This window comes from Colius striatus, chromosome 10 (genome assembly GCF_028858725.1).
Source record: "Colius striatus isolate bColStr4 chromosome 10, bColStr4.1.hap1, whole genome shotgun sequence".
Classification (NCBI taxonomy): domain Eukaryota; kingdom Metazoa; phylum Chordata; class Aves; order Coliiformes; family Coliidae; genus Colius; species Colius striatus.
In genome coordinates this window covers 611,031-631,563 of record NC_084768.1, presented here as the reverse complement: position 1 = coordinate 631,563, position 20,533 = coordinate 611,031, and positions in this window count along the sequence as shown.

The following is a 20,533-nucleotide window of genomic DNA, read 5'->3' as shown; positions in this document are numbered from 1 at the left end:
TACAGGCGTGAACACCTGGAACTATCCAATCTGAAACTGCTGTTACACGCGTGATCACCTGGAACTATCCAATCAGAAACCGCTGTCACACCCGTGAACACCTGGAACTATCCAATCAGAAACCGCTGTTACACGCGTGAACACCTGGAACTATCCAATGAGGAACCGTTGTTACACGCGTGAACACCTGGAACTATCCAATCGGAAACCGCTGTTACAGGCGTGAACACCTGGAACTATCCAATCGGAAACCACTGTTACACGTGTGAACACCTGGAACTATCCAATCAGGAACCGCTGTTACACGCGTGAACACCTGGAACTATCCCATCGGAAACCACTGTCACACCCGTGAACACCTCGAACTATCCAATCGGAAACCGCTGTTACACGTGTGAACACCTGGAACTATCCAATCAGGAACCGTTGTTACACGCGTGAACACCTGGAACTATCCAATCAGAAACCGCTGTTACACGTGTGAACACCTGGAACTATCCAATCAGGAACCGCTGTTACACGTCTGAACACCTGGAACTATCCAATCAGAAACCGCTGTTACAGGCGTGAACACCTGGAACTATCCAATCTGAAACTGCTGTTACACGCGTGATCACCTGGAACTATCCAATCGGAAACCACTGTTACACGTCTGAACACCTTTTACTATCCAATCGGAAACCGGTGTTACACGCGTTAACACCTGGAACTATCCAATCGGAAACCACTGTTACACGTGTGAACACCTGGAACTATCCAATCAGGAACCACTATTACACGTCTGAACACCTGGAACTATCCAATCGAAAACCGGTGTTACACGCGTGAACACCTGGAACTATCCAATCGGAAACAGCTATTTCACGCGTGAAAACCTGGAACTATCAAATCGGAAACCGGTGTTACACGCGTGAACACCTAGAACTATCCAATCGGAAACCACTGTTACACGTCTGAACACCTAGAACTATCCAATCCGAAAACACTGTTACATGCGTGAACACCTGGAACTATCCAATCAGAAACCACTGTTACATGTCTGAACACCTGGAACTATCCAATCACAAACCGCTGTTACACGCGTGAACACCTGGAACTATCCAATCAGAAACCACTCTTACACGCGTGAACACCTGGAACTATCCAATCACAAACCGCTGTTACACGCGCGAACACCTGGAACTATCCAATCAAAAACCACTGTTACACGTCTGAACACCTGGAACTATCCAAACAGAAACCACTGTTACATGTCTGAACACCTGGAACTATCCAATCGGAAACCGCTGTTACACGTGTGAACACCTGGAACTATCCAATCAGGAACCGTTGTTACACGTCTGAACACCTGGAACTATCCAATCAGAAACCGCTGTTACACGCATGAACACCTGGAACTATCCAATAGAAAACAACTGTTACACGTGTGAACACCTGGAACTATCCAATCAGAAACCGCTGTTACACGTATGAACACCTGGAACTATCCAATATTGAACCGTTGTTACACGTGTGAACACCTGGAACTATCCAATCAGGAACCGTTGTTACACGCGTGAACACCTGGAACTATCCAATCAGAAACCGCTGTTACCCGCGTGAACACCTGGAACTATCCAATCGGAAACCACTGTTACAGGCGTGAACACCTGGAACTATCCAATCTGAAACTGCTGTTACACGCGTGATCACCTGGAACTATCCAATCAGAAACCGCTGTCACACCCGTGAACACCTGGAACTATCCAATCAGAAACCGCTGTTACACGCGTGAACACCTGGAACTATCCAATCAGGAACCGTTGTTACACGCGTGAACACCTGGAACTATCCAATCGGAAACCGCTGTTACAGGCGTGAACACCTGGAACTATCCAATCGGAAACCACTGTTACACGCGTGAACACCTGGAACTATCCAATCAGGAACCGCTGTTACACGCGTGAACACCTGGAACTATCCCATCGGAAACCACTGTCACAACCGTGAACACCTGGAACTATCCAATCGGAAACCGCTGCTACACGTGTGAACACCTGGAACTATCCAATCAGGAACCGTTGTTACACGCGTGAACACCTGGAACTATCCAATAGAAAACAACTGTTACACGTGTGAACACCTGGAACTATCCAATCAGAAACCGCTGTTACACGCGTGAACACCTGGAACTATCCAATCAGAAACCGCTGTTACACGCGTGAACACCTGGAACTATCCAATCACAAACCGCTGTTACACGCGTGAACACCTGGAACTATCCAATCAGAAACCACTGTTACACGTCTGAACACCTGGAACTATCCAAACAGAAACCACTGTTACATGTCTGAACACCTGGAACTATCCAATCGGAAACCGCTGTTACACGTGTGAACACCTGGAACTATAAAATCAGGAACCGTTGTTACACGTCTGAACACCTGGAACTATCCAATCAGAAACCGCTGTTACACGCATGAACACCTGGAACTATCCAATAGAAAACAACTGTTACACGTGTGAACACCTGGAACTATCCAATCAGAAACCGCTGTTACACGTATGAACACCTGGAACTATCCAATCAGGAACCGTTGTTACACGCGTGAACACCTGGAACTATCCAATCAGGAACCACTATTACACGTCTGAACACCTGGAACTATCCAATCGAAAACCGGTGTTACAGGCGTGAACACCTGGAACTATCCAATCTGAAACTGCTGTTACACGCGTGATCACCTGGAACTATCCAATCAGAAACCGCTGTTACACCCGTGAACACCTGGAACTATCCAATCAGAAACCGCTGTTACACGCGTGAACACCTGGAACTATACAATCAGGATCCGTTGTTACACGCGTGAACACCTGGAACTATCCAATCGGAAACCGCTGTTACAGGCGTGAACAGCTGGAACTATCCAATCGGAAAGCGCTGTTACACGCGTGAACACCTGGAACTATCCAATCAGAAACCGCTGTTACACACGTGAACACCTGGAACTATCCAATCAGAAACCACTGTTACACGTCTGAACACCTGGAACTATCCAATCCGAAAACACTGTTACACGCGTGAACACCTGGAACTATCCAATCAGAAACCACTGTTACATGTCTGAACACCTGGAACTATCAAATCGGAAACCGCTGTTACACGCGTGAACACCTGGAACTATCCAATCAGAAACCGCTGTTACACGTATGAACACCTGGAACTATCCAATATTGAACCGTTGTTACACGCGTGAACACCTGGAACTATCCAATCACAAATCGCTGTTACACGCGTGAACACCTGGAACTATCCAATCAGAAACCGCTGTTACACGTATGAACACCTGGAACTATCCAATCAGAAACCGCTGTTACACGTATGAACACCTGGAACTATCCAATATTGAACCGTTGTTACACGCGTGAACAACTGGAACTATCCAATCAGAAACCGCTGTTACACGCGTGAACACCTGGAACTATCCAATCAGAAACCACTGTTACACGTCTGAACATCTGAAACTATCCAATCGGAAACCGGTGTTACACGCGTGAACACCTGGAACTATCCAATCAGGAACCACTATTACACGTCTGAACACCTGGAACTATCCAATCGAAAACCGGTGTTACACGCGTGAACACCTGGAACTATCCAATCGGAAACAGCTATTTCACGCGTGAAAACCTGGAACTATCAAATCGGAAACCGGTGTTACACGCGTAAACACCTAGAACTATCCAATCGGAAACCACTGTTACACGTCTGAACACCTGGAACTATCCAATCCGAAAACACTGTTACATGCGTGAACACCTGGAACTATCCAATCAGAAACCACTGTTACATGTCTGAACACCTAGAACTATCCAATCACAAACCGCTGTTACACGCGTGAACACCTGGAACTATCCAATCAGAAACCACTGTTACACGCGTGAACACCTGGAACTATCCAATCACAAACCGCTGTTACATGCGTGAACACCTGGAACTATCCAATCAAAAACCACTGTTACACGTCTGAACACCTGGAACTATCCAAACAGAAACCACTGTTACATGTCTGAACACCTGGAACTATCCAATCGGAAACCGCTGTTACACGTGTGAACACCTGGAACTATCCAATCGGAAACCGCTGTTACAGGCGTGAACACCTGGAACTATCCAATCAGGAACCGCTGTTACACGCGTGAACACCTGGAACTATCCCATCGGAAACCACTGTCACAACCGTGAACACCTGGAACTATCCAATCGGAAACCGCTGTTACACGTGTGAACACCTGGAACTATCCAATCAGGAACCGTTGTTACACGCGTGAACACCTGGAACTATCCAATCAGAAACCGCTGTTACACGCGTGAACACCTGGAACTATCCAATCGGAAAGCGCTGTTACACGCGTGAACACCTGGAACTATCCAATCAGAAACCGCTGTTACACACGTGAACACCTGGAACTATCCAATCAGAAACCACTGTTACACGTCTGAACACCTGGAACTATCCAATCCGAAAACACTGTTACACGCGTGAACACCTGGAACTATCCAATCAGAAACCACTGTTACATGTCTGAACACCTGGAACTATCAAATCGGAAACCGCTGTTACACGCGTGAACACCTGGAACTATCCAATCAGAAACCGCTGTTACACGCGTGAACACCTGGAACTATCCAATCAGAAACCACTGTTACACGCATGAACACCTGGAACTATCCAATATTGAACCGTTGTTACACGCGTGAACACCTGTAACTATCCAATCAGAAACCACTGTTACACGCGTGAACACCTGGAACTATCCAATCGGAAACCACTGTTACACGTCTGAACACCTTTTACTATCCGATCGGAAACCGGTGTTACACGCGTTAACACCTGGAACTATCCAATCGGAAACCACTGTTACACGTGTGAACACCTGGAACTATCCAATCAGGAACCGCTGTTACACGTCTGAACACCTGGAACTATCCAATCGGAAACCGGTGTTACACGCGTGAACACCTGGAACTATCCAATCGGAAACCACTGTTACACGTGTGAACACCTGGAACTATCCAATCAGGAAGCGCTGTTACACGCATGAACACCTGGAACTATCCAATAGAAAACAACTGTTACACGTGTGAACACCTGGAACTATCCAATCAGAAACCGCTGTTACACGCGTGAACACCTGGAACTATCCAATCACAAACCGCTGTTACACGCGTGAACACCTGGAACTATCCAATCAGAAACCACTGTTACACGTCTGAACACCTGGAACTATCCAAACAGAAACCACTGTTACATGTCTGAACACCTGGAACTATCCAATCGGAAACCGCTGTTACACGTGTGAACACCTGGAACTATCCAATCAGGAACCGTTGTTACACGTCTGAACACCTGGAACTATCCAATCAGAAACCGCTGTTACACGCATGAACACCTGGAACTATCCAATAGAAAACAACTGTTACACGTGTGAACACCTGGAACTATCCAATCAGAAACCGCTGTTACACGTATGAACACCTGGAACTATCCAGTTGGAAACCGCTGTTACACGTGTGAACACCTGGAACTATCCAATCAGGAACCGTTGTTACACGCGTGAACACCTGGAACTATCCAATCAGAAACCGCTGTTACCCGCGTGAACACCTGGAACTATCCAATCGGAAACCACTGTCACACCCGTGAACACCTGGAACAATCCAATCGGAAACCACTGTCACACTCGTGAACACCTGGAACTATCCAATCGGAAACCGCTGTTACACGCGTGAACACCTGGAACTATCCAATCGGAAACCACTGTTACACGTGTGAACACCTGGAACTATCCAATCAGAAACCGTTGTTACACGCGTGAACACCTGGAACTATCCAATCAGAAACCACTGTTACACGTCTGAACACCTGGAACTATCCAATCGGAAACCGGTGTTACACGCGTGAACACCTGGAACTATCCAATCGGAAACCACTGTTACACGTGTGAACACCTGGAACTATCCAATCAGGAAGCGCTGTTACACGCATGAACACCTGGAACTATCCAATAGAAAACAACTGTTACACGTGTGAACACCTGGAACTATCCAAACAGAAACCACTGTTACATGTCTGAACACCTGGAACTATCCAATCGGAAACCGCTGTTACACGTGTGAACACCTGGAACTATCCACTCAGGAACCGTTGTTACACGTCTGAACACCTGGAACTATCCAATCAGAAACCGCTGTTACACGCATGAACACCTGGAACTATCCAATAGAAAACAACTGTTACACGTGTGAACACCTGGAACTATCCAATCAGAAACCGCTGTTACACGTATGAACACCTGGAACTATCCAATTGGAAACCGCTGTTACACGTGTGAACACCTGGAACTATCCAATCAGGAACCGTTGTTACACGCGTGAACACCTGGAACTATCCAATCAGAAACCGCTGTTACCCGCGTGAACACCTGGAACTATCCAATCGGAAACCACTGTCACAACCGTAAACACCTGGAACAATCCAATTGAAATCACTGTCACACTCGTGAACACCTGGAACTATCCAATCGGAAACCGCTGTTACACGCGTGAACACCTGGAACTATCCAATCGGAAACCACTGTTACACGTGTGAACACCTGGAACTATCCAATCGGAAACCGGTGTTACACGCGTGAACACCTGGAACTATCCAATCAGAAACCACTGTTACACGTGTGAACACCTAGAACTATCCAATCTGAAACTGCTGTTACACGCGTGATCACCTGGAACTATCCAATCAGAATCCGCTGTCACACCCGTGAACACCTGGAACTATCCAATCAGAAACCGCTGTTACACGTGTGAACACCTGGAACTATCCAATCAGAAACCACTGTTACACGTCTGAACACCTGGAACTATCCAATCCGAAACCACTGTTACACGCGTGAACACCTGGAACTATCCAATCAGAAACCACTGTTACATGTCTGAACACCTGGAACTATCTAATCGGAATCCGCTGTTACACGCGTGAACACCTGGAACTATCCAATCAGAAACCGCTGTTACACGTGTGAACACCTGGAACTATCCAATCAGGAACCGTTGTTACACGCGTGAACACCTGGAACTATCCAATCAGAAACCGTGGTTACACGCGTGAACACCTGGAACTATCCAATCAGAAACCGCTGTTACACGCGTGAACACCTGGAACTATCCAATCAGAAACCACTATTACACGTCTGAACACCTGGAACTATCCAATCAGAACCCGCTGTTACACGCATGAACACCTGGAACTCTCCAATCAGAAACCACTGTTACACGCGTGAACACCTGGAACTATCCAATCAGAAACCACTGTTACATGTCTGAACACCTGGAACTATCCAATCAGAAACCGCTGTTACACGTCTGAACACCTGGAACTATCCAATCAGAAACCGCTGTTACACGTCTGAACACCTGGAACTATCCAATCCGAAACCACTGTTACACGCTTGAACACCTGGAACTATCCAATCAGAAACCACTGTTACATGTCTGAACACCTGGAGCTATCTAATCGGAATCCGCTGTTACACGCGTGAACACCTGGAACTATCCAATCAGAAACTGCTGTTACACGTGTGAACACCTGGAACTATCCAATCTTGAACCGTTGTGACACGCGTGAACACCTGGAACTATCCAATCAGAAACCGCTGTTACACGCGTGAACACCTGGAACTATCCAATCAGAAACCACTGTTACACGCCTGAACACCTGGAACTATCCAATCGGAAACCGCTGTTACACACGTGAACACCTGGAACTATCAAATCAGAAACCACTGTTACACGTCTGAACACCTGGAACTATCCAATCACAAATCGCTGTTACACGCGTGAACACCTGGAACTATCCAATCAGAAACCACTGTTACACGTGTGAACACCTAGAACTATCCAATCTGAAACTGCTGTTACACGCGTGATCACCTGGAACTATCCAATCAGAAACCGCTGTTACACGCATGAACACCTGGAACTATCCAATAGAAAACAAGTGTTACACGTGTGAACACCTGGAACTATCCAATCAGAAACCGCTGTTACACGTATGAACACCTGGAACTATCCAATTGGAAACCGCTGTTACACGTGTGAACACCTGGAACTATCCAATCAGGAACCGTTGTTACACGCGTGAACACCTGGAACTATCCAATCAGAAACCGCTGTTACACGTGTGAACACCTGGAACTATCCAATCAGGAACCGCTGTTACACGTCTGAACACCTGGAACTATCCAATCGGAAACCGCTGTTACAGGCGTGAACACCTGGAACTATCCAATCTGAAACTGCTGTTACACGCGTGATCACCTGGAACTATCCAATCAGAAACCGCTGTTACACCCGTGAACACCTGGAACTATCCAATCAGAAACCGCTGTTACACGCGTGAACACCTGGAACTATACAATCAGGATCCGTTGTTACACGCGTGAACACCTGGAACTATCCAATCGGAAACCACTGTTACATGTCTGAACACCTGGAACTATCAAATCGGAAACCGCTGTTACACGCGTGAACACCTGGAACTATCCAATCAGAAACCGCTGTTACACGTATGAACACCTGGAACTATCCAATAATGAACCGTTGTTACACGCGTGAACACCTGGAACTATCCAATCACAAATCGCTGTTACACGCGTGAACACCTGGAACTATCCAATCAGAAACCGCTGTTACACGCGTGAACACCTGGAACTATCCAATCAGAAACCGCTGTTACACGTATGAACACCTGGAACTATCCAATATTGAACCGTTGTTACACGCGTGAACACCTGGAACTATCCAATCAGAAACCGCTGTTACACGCGTGAACACCTGGAACTATCCAATCAGAAACCGCTGTTACACGTATGAACACCTGGAACTATCCAATATTGAACTGTTGTTACACGCGTGAACACCTGGAACTATCCAATCAGAAACCACTGTTACACGCGTGAACACCTGGAACTATCCAATCGGAAACCACTGTTACTCGTCTGAACACCTTTTACTATCCGATCGGAAACCGGTGTTACACGCGTTAACACCTGGAACTATCCAATCGGAAACCACTGTTACACGTGTGAACACCTGGAACTATCCAATCAGGAACCGCTGTTACACGTCTGAACACCTGGAACTATCCAATCGGAAACCGGTGTTACACACGTGAACACCTTGAACTATCCAATCGGAAACCACTGTTACACGTGTGAACACCTGGAACTATCCAATCAGGAAGCGCTGTTACACGTGTGAACACCTGGAATTATCCAATCAGGAACCGTTGTTACACGCGTGAACGCCTGGAACTATCCAATGAGAAACCACTGTTACACGCGTGAACACCTGGAACTATCCAATCAGAAACCGCTGTTACACGCGTGAACACCTGGAACTATCCAATCACAAACCGCTGTTACACGCGTGAACGCCTGGAACTATCCAATAAGAAACCACTGTTACACGTGTGAACACCTGGAACTATCCAAACAGAAACCACTGTTACACCTCTGAACACCTGGAACTATCCAATCGGAAACCGCTGTTACACGTGTGAACACCTGGAACTATCCAATCAGGAACCGTTGTTACACGTCTGAACACCTGGAACTATCCAATCAGAAACCGCTGTTACACGCATGAATACCTGGAACTATCCAATAGAAAACAACTGTTACACGTGTGAACACCTGGAACTATCCAATCAGAAACCGCTGTTACACGTATGAACACCTGGAACTATCCAATATTGAACCGTTGTTACACGTGTGAACACCTGGAACTATCCAATCAGGAACCGTTGTTACACGCGTGAACACCTGGAACTATCCAATCGGAAACCACTGTCACACCCGTGAACACCTGGAACAATCCAATCGGAAACCACTGTCACACTCGTGAACACCTGGAACTATCCAATCGGAAACAGCTATTTCACGCGTGAAAACCTGGAACTATCAAATCGGAAACCGGTGTTACACGCGTGAACACCTAGAACTATCCAATCGGAAACCACTGTTACACGTCTGAACACCTGGAACTATCCAATCCGAAAACACTGTTACACGCGTGAACACCTGGAACTATCCAATCAGAAACCACTGTTACATATCTGAACACCTGGAACTATCCATTCAGAAACCGCTGTTACACGCATGAACACCTGGAACTATCCAATAGAAAACAACTGTTACACGTGTGAACACCTGGAACTATCCAATCAGAAACCGCTGTTACACGTATGAACACCTGGAACTATCCAATATTGAACCGTTGTTACACGTGTGAACACCTGGAACTATCCAATCAGGAACCGTTGTTACACGCGTGAACACCTGGAACTATCCAATCAGAAACCGCTGTTACCCGCGTGAACACCTGGAACTATCCAATCACAAACCGCTGTTACACGCGTGAACACCTGGAACTATCCAATCAGAAACCACTGTTACACGTCTGAACACCTGGAACTATCCAAACAGAAACCACTGTTACATGTCTGAACACCTGGAACTATCCAATCGGAAACCGCTGTTACACGTGTGAACACCTGGAACTATCCAATCAGGAACCGTTGTTACACGTCTGAACACCTGGAACTATCCAATCAGAAACCGCTGTTACACGCATGAACACCTGGAACTATCCAATAGAAAACAACTGTTACACGTGTGAACACCTGGAACTATCCAATCAGAAACCGCTGTTACACGTATGAACACCTGGAACTATCCAATTGGAAACTGCTGTTACACGTGTGAACACCTGGAACTATCCAATCAGGAACCGTTGTTACACGCGTGAACACCTGGAACTATCCAATCAGAAACCGCTGTTACACGTGTGAACACCTGGAACTATCCAATCAGGAACCGCTGTTACACGTCTGAACACCTGGAACTATCCAATCGGAAACCGCTGTTACAGGCGTGAACACCTGGAACTATCCAATCTGAAACTGCTGTTACACGCGTGATCACCTGGAACTATCCAATCAGAAACCGCTGTTACACCCGTGAACACCTGGAACTATCCAATCAGAAACCGCTGTTACACGCGTGAACACCTGGAACTATACAATCAGGATCCGTTGTTACACGCGTGAACACCTGGAACTATCCAATCGGAAACCGCTGTTACAGGCGTGAACAGCTGGAACTATCCAATCGGAAAGCGCTGTTACACGCGTGAACACCTGGAACTATCCAATCAGAAACCGCTGTTACACACGTGAACACCTGGAACTATCCAATCAGAAACCACTGTTACACGTCTGAACACCTGGAACTATCCAATCCGAAAACACTGTTACACGCGTGAACACCTGGAACTATCCAATCAGAAACCACTGTTAAATGTCTGAACACCTGGAACTATCAAATCGGAAACCGCTGTTACACGCGTGAACACCTGGAACTATCCAATCAGAAACCGCTGTTACACGTATGAACACCTGGAACTATCCAATATTGAACCGTTGTTACACGCGTGAACACCTGGAACTATCCAATCACAAATCGCTGTTACACGCGTGAACACCTGGAACTATCCAATCGGAAACCGCTGTTACACGCGTGAACACCTGGAACTATCCAATCAGAAACCGCTGTTACACGTATGAACACCTGGAACTATCCAATATTGAACCGTTGTTACACGCGTGAACACCTGGAACTATCCAATCAGAAACCGCTGTTACACGCGTGAACACCTGGAACTATCCAATCAGAAACCGCTGTTACACGTATGAACACCTGGAACTATCCAATATTGAACTGTTGTTACACGCGTGAACACCTGGAACTATCCAATCAGAAACCACTGTTACACGCGTTAACACCTGGAACTATCCAATCGGAAACCACTGTTACACGTGTGAACACCTGGAACTATCCAATCAGAAACCGTTGTTACACGCGTGAACACCTGGAACTATCCAATCAAAAAACGCTGTTACACGCGTGAACGCCTGGAACTATCCAATGAGAAACCACTGTTACACGCGTGAACACCTGGAACTATCCAATCAGAAACCACTGTTACACGTCTGAACACCTGGAACTATCCAATCCGAAAACACTGTTACACGCGTGAACACCTGGAACTATCCAATCAGAAACCACTGTTACATGTCTGAACACCTGGAACTATCAAATCGGAAACCGCTGTTACACGCGTGAACACCTGGAACTATCCAATCAGAAACCGCTGTTACACGTATGAACACCTGGAACTATCCAATATTGAACCGTTGTTACACGCGTGAACACCTGGAACTATCCAATCACAAATCGCTGTTACACGCGTGAACACCTGGAACTATCCAATCAGAAACCGCTGTTACACGTATGAACACCTGGAACTATCCAATCAGAAACCGCTGTTACACGTATGAACACCTGGAACTATCCAATATTGAACCGTTGTTACACGCGTGAACAACTGGAACTATCCAATCAGAAACCGCTGTTACACGCGTGAACACCTGGAACTATCCAATCCGAAACCACTGTTACACGTGTGAACACCTGGAACTATCCAATCAGGAACCGCTGTTACACGCGTGAACACCTGGAACTATCCCATCGGAAACCACTGTCACAACCGTGAACACCTGGAACTATCCAATCGGAAACCGCTGTTACACGTGTGAACACCTGGAACTATCCAATCAGGAACCGTTGTTACACGCGTGAACACCTGGAACTATCCAATCAGAAACCGCTGTTACCCGCGTGAACACCTGGAACTATCCAATCACAAACCGCTGTTACACGCGTGAACACCTGGAACTATCCAATCAGAAACCACTGTTACACGTCTGAACACCTGGAACTATCCAAACAGAAACCACTGTTACATGTCTGAACACCTGGAACTATCCAATCGGAAACCGCTGTTACACGTGTGAACACCTGGAACTATCCAATCAGGAACCGTTGTTACACGTCTGAACACCTGGAACTATCCAATCAGAAACCGCTGTTACACGCATGAACACCTGGAACTATCCAATAGAAAACAACTGTTACACGTGTGAACACCTGGAACTATCCAATCAGAAACCGCTGTTACACGTATGAACACCTGGAACTATCCAATTGGAAACTGCTGTTACACGTGTGAACACCTGGAACTATCCAATCAGGAACCGTTGTTACACGCGTGAACACCTGGAACTATCCAATCAGAAACCGCTGTTACACGTGTGAACACCTGGAACTATCCAATCAGGAACCGCTGTTACACGTCTGAACACCTGGAACTATCCAATCGGAAACCGCTGTTACAGGCGTGAACACCTGGAACTATCCAATCTGAAACTGCTGTTACACGCGTGATCACCTGGAACTATCCAATCAGAAACCGCTGTTACACCCGTGAACACCTGGAACTATCCAATCAGAAACCGCTGTTACACGCGTGAACACCTGGAACTATACAATCAGGATCCGTTGTTACACGCGTGAACACCTGGAACTATCCAATCGGAAACCGCTGTTACAGGCGTGAACAGCTGGAACTATCCAATCGGAAAGCGCTGTTACACGCGTGAACACCTGGAACTATCCAATCAGAAACCGCTGTTACACACGTGAACACCTGGAACTATCCAATCAGAAACCACTGTTACACGTCTGAACACCTGGAACTATCCAATCCGAAAACACTGTTACACGCGTGAACACCTGGAACTATCCAATCAGAAACCACTGTTAAATGTCTGAACACCTGGAACTATCAAATCGGAAACCGCTGTTACACGCGTGAACACCTGGAACTATCCAATCAGAAACCGCTGTTACACGTATGAACACCTGGAACTATCCAATATTGAACCGTTGTTACACGCGTGAACACCTGGAACTATCCAATCACAAATCGCTGTTACACGCGTGAACACCTGGAACTATCCAATCGGAAACCGCTGTTACACGCGTGAACACCTGGAACTATCCAATCAGAAACCGCTGTTACACGTATGAACACCTGGAACTATCCAATATTGAACCGTTGTTACACGCGTGAACACCTGGAACTATCCAATCAGAAACCGCTGTTACACGCGTGAACACCTGGAACTATCCAATCAGAAACCGCTGTTACACGTATGAACACCTGGAACTATCCAATATTGAACTGTTGTTACACGCGTGAACACCTGGAACTATCCAATCAGAAACCACTGTTACACGCGTTAACACCTGGAACTATCCAATCGGAAACCACTGTTACACGTGTGAACACCTGGAACTATCCAATCAGAAACCGTTGTTACACGCGTGAACACCTGGAACTATCCAATCAAAAAACGCTGTTACACGCGTGAACGCCTGGAACTATCCAATGAGAAACCACTGTTACACGCGTGAACACCTGGAACTATCCAATCAGAAACCACTGTTACACGTCTGAACACCTGGAACTATCCAATCCGAAAACACTGTTACACGCGTGAACACCTGGAACTATCCAATCAGAAACCACTGTTACATGTCTGAACACCTGGAACTATCAAATCGGAAACCGCTGTTACACGCGTGAACACCTGGAACTATCCAATCAGAAACCGCTGTTACACGTATGAACACCTGGAACTATCCAATATTGAACCGTTGTTACACGCGTGAACACCTGGAACTATCCAATCACAAATCGCTGTTACACGCGTGAACACCTGGAACTATCCAATCAGAAACCGCTGTTACACGTATGAACACCTGGAACTATCCAATCAGAAACCGCTGTTACACGTATGAACACCTGGAACTATCCAATATTGAACCGTTGTTACACGCGTGAACAACTGGAACTATCCAATCAGAAACCGCTGTTACACGCGTGAACACCTGGAACTATCCAATCCGAAACCACTGTTACACGTGTGAACACCTGGAACTATCCAATCAGGAACCGCTGTTACACGCGTGAACACCTGGAACTATCCCATCGGAAACCACTGTCACAACCGTGAACACCTGGAACTATCCAATCGGAAACCGCTGTTACACGTGTGAACACCTGGAACTATCCAATCAGGAACCGTTGTTACACGCGTGAACACCTGGAACTATCCAATCAGAAACCGCTGTTACCCGCGTGAACACCTGGAACTATCCAATCACAAACCGCTGTTACACGCGTGAACACCTGGAACTATCCAATCAGAAACCACTGTTACACGTCTGAACACCTGGAACTATCCAAACAGAAACCACTGTTACATGTCTGAACACCTGGAACTATCCAATCGGAAACCGCTGTTACACGTGTGAACACCTGGAACTATCCAATCAGGAACCGTTGTTACACGTCTGAACACCTGGAACTATCCAATCAGAAACCGCTGTTACACGCATGAACACCTGGAACTATCCAATAGAAAACAACTGTTACACGTGTGAACACCTGGAACTATCCAATCAGAAACCGCTGTTACACGTATGAACACCTGGAACTATCCAATTGGAAACTGCTGTTACACGTGTGAACACCTGGAACTATCCAATCAGGAACCGTTGTTACACGCGTGAACACCTGGAACTATCCAATCAGAAACCGCTGTTACACGTGTGAACACCTGGAACTATCCAATCAGGAACCGCTGTTACACGTCTGAACACCTGGAACTATCCAATCGGAAACCGCTGTTACAGGCGTGAACACCTGGAACTATCCAATCTGAAACTGCTGTTACACGCGTGATCACCTGGAACTATCCAATCAGAAACCGCTGTTACACCCGTGAACACCTGGAACTATCCAATCAGAAACCGCTGTTACACGCGTGAACACCTGGAACTATACAATCAGGATCCGTTGTTACACGCGTGAACACCTGGAACTATCCAATCGGAAACCGCTGTTACAGGCGTGAACAGCTGGAACTATCCAATCGGAAAGCGCTGTTACACGCGTGAACACCTGGAACTATCCAATCAGAAACCGCTGTTACACACGTGAACACCTGGAACTATCCAATCAGAAACCACTGTTACACGTCTGAACACCTGGAACTATCCAATCCGAAAACACTGTTACACGCGTGAACACCTGGAACTATCCAATCAGAAACCACTGTTAAATGTCTGAACACCTGGAACTATCAAATCGGAAACCGCTGTTACACGCGTGAACACCTGGAACTATCCAATCAGAAACCGCTGTTACACGTATGAACACCTGGAACTATCCAATATTGAACCGTTGTTACACGCGTGAACACCTGGAAGTATCCAATCACAAATCGCTGTTACACGCGTGAACACCTGGAACTATCCAATCGGAAACCGCTGTTACACGCGTGAACACCTGGAACTATCCAATCAGAAACCGCTGTTACACGTATGAACACCTGGAACTATCCAATATTGAACCGTTGTTACACGCGTGAACACCTGGAACTATCCAATCAGAAACCGCTGTTACACGCGTGAACACCTGGAACTATCCAATCAGAAACCGCTGTTACACGTATGAACACCTGGAACTATCCAATATTGAACTGTTGTTACACGCGTGAACACCTGGAACTATCCAATCAGAAACCACTGTTACACGCGTTAACACCTGGAACTATCCAATCGGAAACCACTGTTACACGTGTGAACACCTGGAACTATCCAATCAGAAACCGTTGTTACACGCGTGAACACCTGGAACTATCCAATCAAAAAACGCTGTTACACGCGTGAACGCCTGGAACTATCCAATGAGAAACCACTGTTACACGCGTGAACACCTGGAACTATCCAATCAGAAACCACTGTTACACGTCTGAACACCTGGAACTATCCAATCCGAAAACACTGTTACACGCGTGAACACCTGGAACTATCCAATCAGAAACCACTGTTACATGTCTGAACACCTGGAACTATCAAATCGGAAACCGCTGTTACACGCGTGAACACCTGGAACTATCCAATCAGAAACCGCTGTTACACGTATGAACACCTGGAACTATCCAATATTGAACCGTTGTTACACGCGTGAACACCTGGAACTATCCAATCACAAATCGCTGTTACACGCGTGAACACCTGGAACTATCCAATCAGAAACCGCTGTTACACGTATGAACACCTGGAACTATCCAATCAGAAACCGCTGTTACACGTATGAACACCTGGAACTATCCAATATTGAACCGTTGTTACACGCGTGAACAACTGGAACTATCCAATCAGAAACCGCTGTTACACGCGTGAACACCTGGAACTATCCAATCCGAAACCACTGTTACACGTGTGAACACCTGGAACTATCCAATCAGGAACCGCTGTTACACGCGTGAACACCTGGAACTATCCCATCGGAAACCACTGTCACAACCGTGAACACCTGGAACTATCCAATCGGAAACCGCTGTTACACGTGTGAACACCTGGAACTATCCAATCAGGAACCGTTGTTACACGCGTGAACACCTGGAACTATCCAATCAGAAACCGCTGTTACACGCGTGAACACCTGGAACTATCCAATCGGAAAGCGCTGTTACACGCGTGAACACCTGGAACTATCCAATCAGAAACCGCTGTTACACACGTGAACACCTGGATCTATCCAATCAGAAACCACTGTTACACGTCTGAACACCTGGAACTATCCAATCCGAAAACACTGTTACACGCGTGAACACCTGGAACTATCCAATCAGAAACCACTGTTACATGTCTGAACACCTGGAACTATTTAATCGGAAACCGCTGTTACACGTGTGAACACCTGGAACTATCCAATCAGAAACCGCTGTTACACGCGTGAACACCTGGAACTATCCAATCAGAAACCACTGTTACACGCATGAACACCTGGAACTATCCAATATTGAACCGTTGTTACACGCGTGAACACCTGTAACTATCCAATCAGAAACCACTGTTACACGCGTGAACACCTGGAACTATCCAATCGGAAACCACTGTTACACGTCTGAACACCTTTTACTATCCGATCGGAAACCGGTGTTACACGCGTTAACACCTGGAACTATCCAATCGGAAACCGCTGTTACACGCGTGAACACCTGGAACTATCCAATCCGAAACCACTGTTACACGTGTGAACACCTGGAACTATCCAATCAGGAACCGCTGTTACACGCGTGAACACCTGGAACTATCCCATCGGAAACCACTGTCACAACCGTGAACACCTGGAACTATCCAATCGGAAACCGCTGTTACACGTGTGAACACCTGGAACTATCCAATCAGGAACCGTTGTTACACGCGTGAACACCTGGAACTATCCAATCAGAAACCGCTGTTACACGCGTGAACACCTGGAACTATCCAATCGGAAAGCGCTGTTACACGCGTGAACACCTGGAACTATCCAATCAGAAACCGCTGTTACACACGTGAACACCTGGATCTATCCAATCAGAAACCACTGTTACACGTCTGAACACCTGGAACTATCCAATCCGAAAACACTGTTACACGCGTGAACACCTGGAACTATCCAATCAGAAACCACTGTTACATGTCTGAACACCTGGAACTATTTAATCGGAAACCGCTGTTACACGCGTGAACACCTGGAACTATCCAATCAGAAACCGCTGTTACACGCGTGAACACCTGGAACTATCCAATCAGAAACCACTGTTACACGCATGAACACCTGGAACTATCCAATATTGAACCGTTGTTACACGTGTGAACACCTGTAACTATCCAATCAGAAACCACTGTTACACGCGTGAACACCTGGAACTATCCAATCGGAAACCACTGTTACACGTCTGAACACCTTTTACTATCCGATCGGAAACCGGTGTTACACGCGTTAACACCTGGAACTATCCAATCGGAAACCACTGTTACACGTGTGAACACCTGGAACTATCCAATCAGGAACCGCTGTTACACGTCTGAACACCTGGAACTATCCAATCGGAAACCGGTGTTACACGCGTGAACACCTGGAACTATCCAATCGGAAACCACTGTTACACGTGTGAACACCTGGAACTATCCAATCAGGAAGCGCTGTTACACGCATGAACACCTGGAACTATCCAATAGAAAACAACTGTTACACGTGTGAACACCTGGAACTATCCAATCAGAAACCGCTGTTACACGCGTGAACACCTGGAACTATCCAATCACAAACCGCTGTTACACGCGTGAACACCTGGAACTATCCAATCAGAAACCACTGTTACACGTCTGAACACCTGGAACTATCCAAACAGAAACCACTGTTACATGTCTGAACACCTGGAACTATCCAATCGGAAACCGCTGTTACACGTGTGAACACCTGGAACTATCCAATCAGGAACCGTTGTTACACGTCTGAACACCTGGAACTATCCAATCAGACACCGCTGTTACACGCATGAACACCTGGAACTATCCAATAGAAAACAACTGTTACACGTGTGAACACCTGGAACTATCCAATCAGAAACCGCTGTTACACGTATGAACACCTGGAACTATCCAGTTGGAAACCGCTGTTACACGTGTGAACACCTGGAACTATCCAATCAGGAACCGTTGTTACACGCGTGAACACCTGGAACTATCCAATCAGAAACCGCTGTTACCCGCGTGAACACCTGGAACTATCCAATCGGAAACCACTGTCACACCCGTGAACACCTGGAACAATCCAATCGGAAACCACTGTCACACTCGTGAACACCTGGAACTATCCAATCGGAAACCGCTGTTACACGCGTGAACACCTGGAACTATCCAATCGGAAACCGCTGTTACACGTGTGAACACCTGGAACTATCCAATCGGAAACCGGTGTTACACGCGTGAACACCTGGAACTATCCAATCGGAAACAGCTATTTCACGTGTGAAAACCTGGAACTATCAAATCGGAAACCGGTGTTACACGCGTGAACACCTAGAACTATCCAATCAGAAACCACTGTTACACGTCTGAACACCTGGAACTATCCAATCCGAAACCACTGTTACACGCGTGAACACCTGGAACTATAAAATCAGAAACCACTGTTACATGTCTGAACACCTGGAACTATCTAATCGGAATCCGCTGTTACACGCGTGAACACCTGGAACTATCCAATCAGAAACCGCTGTTAAACGTGTGAACACCTGGAACTATCCAATCTTGAACCGTTGTGACACGCGTGAACACCTGGAACTATCCAATCAGAAACCGCTGTTACACGCGTGAACACCTGGAACTATCCAATCAGAAACCACTGTTACACGTCTGAACACCTGGAACTATCCAATCGGAAACCGCTGTTACACCCATGAACACCTGGAACTATCCAATCAGGAACCGGTGTTACACGCGTGAACACCTGGAACTATCCAATCGGAAACCGCTGTTACAGGCGTGAACACCTGGAACTATCCAATCTGAAACTGCTGTTACACGCGTGATCACCTGGAACTATCCAATCAGAAACCGCTGTCACACCCGTGAACACCTGGAACTATCCAATCAGAAACCGCTGTTACACGCGTGAACACCTGGAACT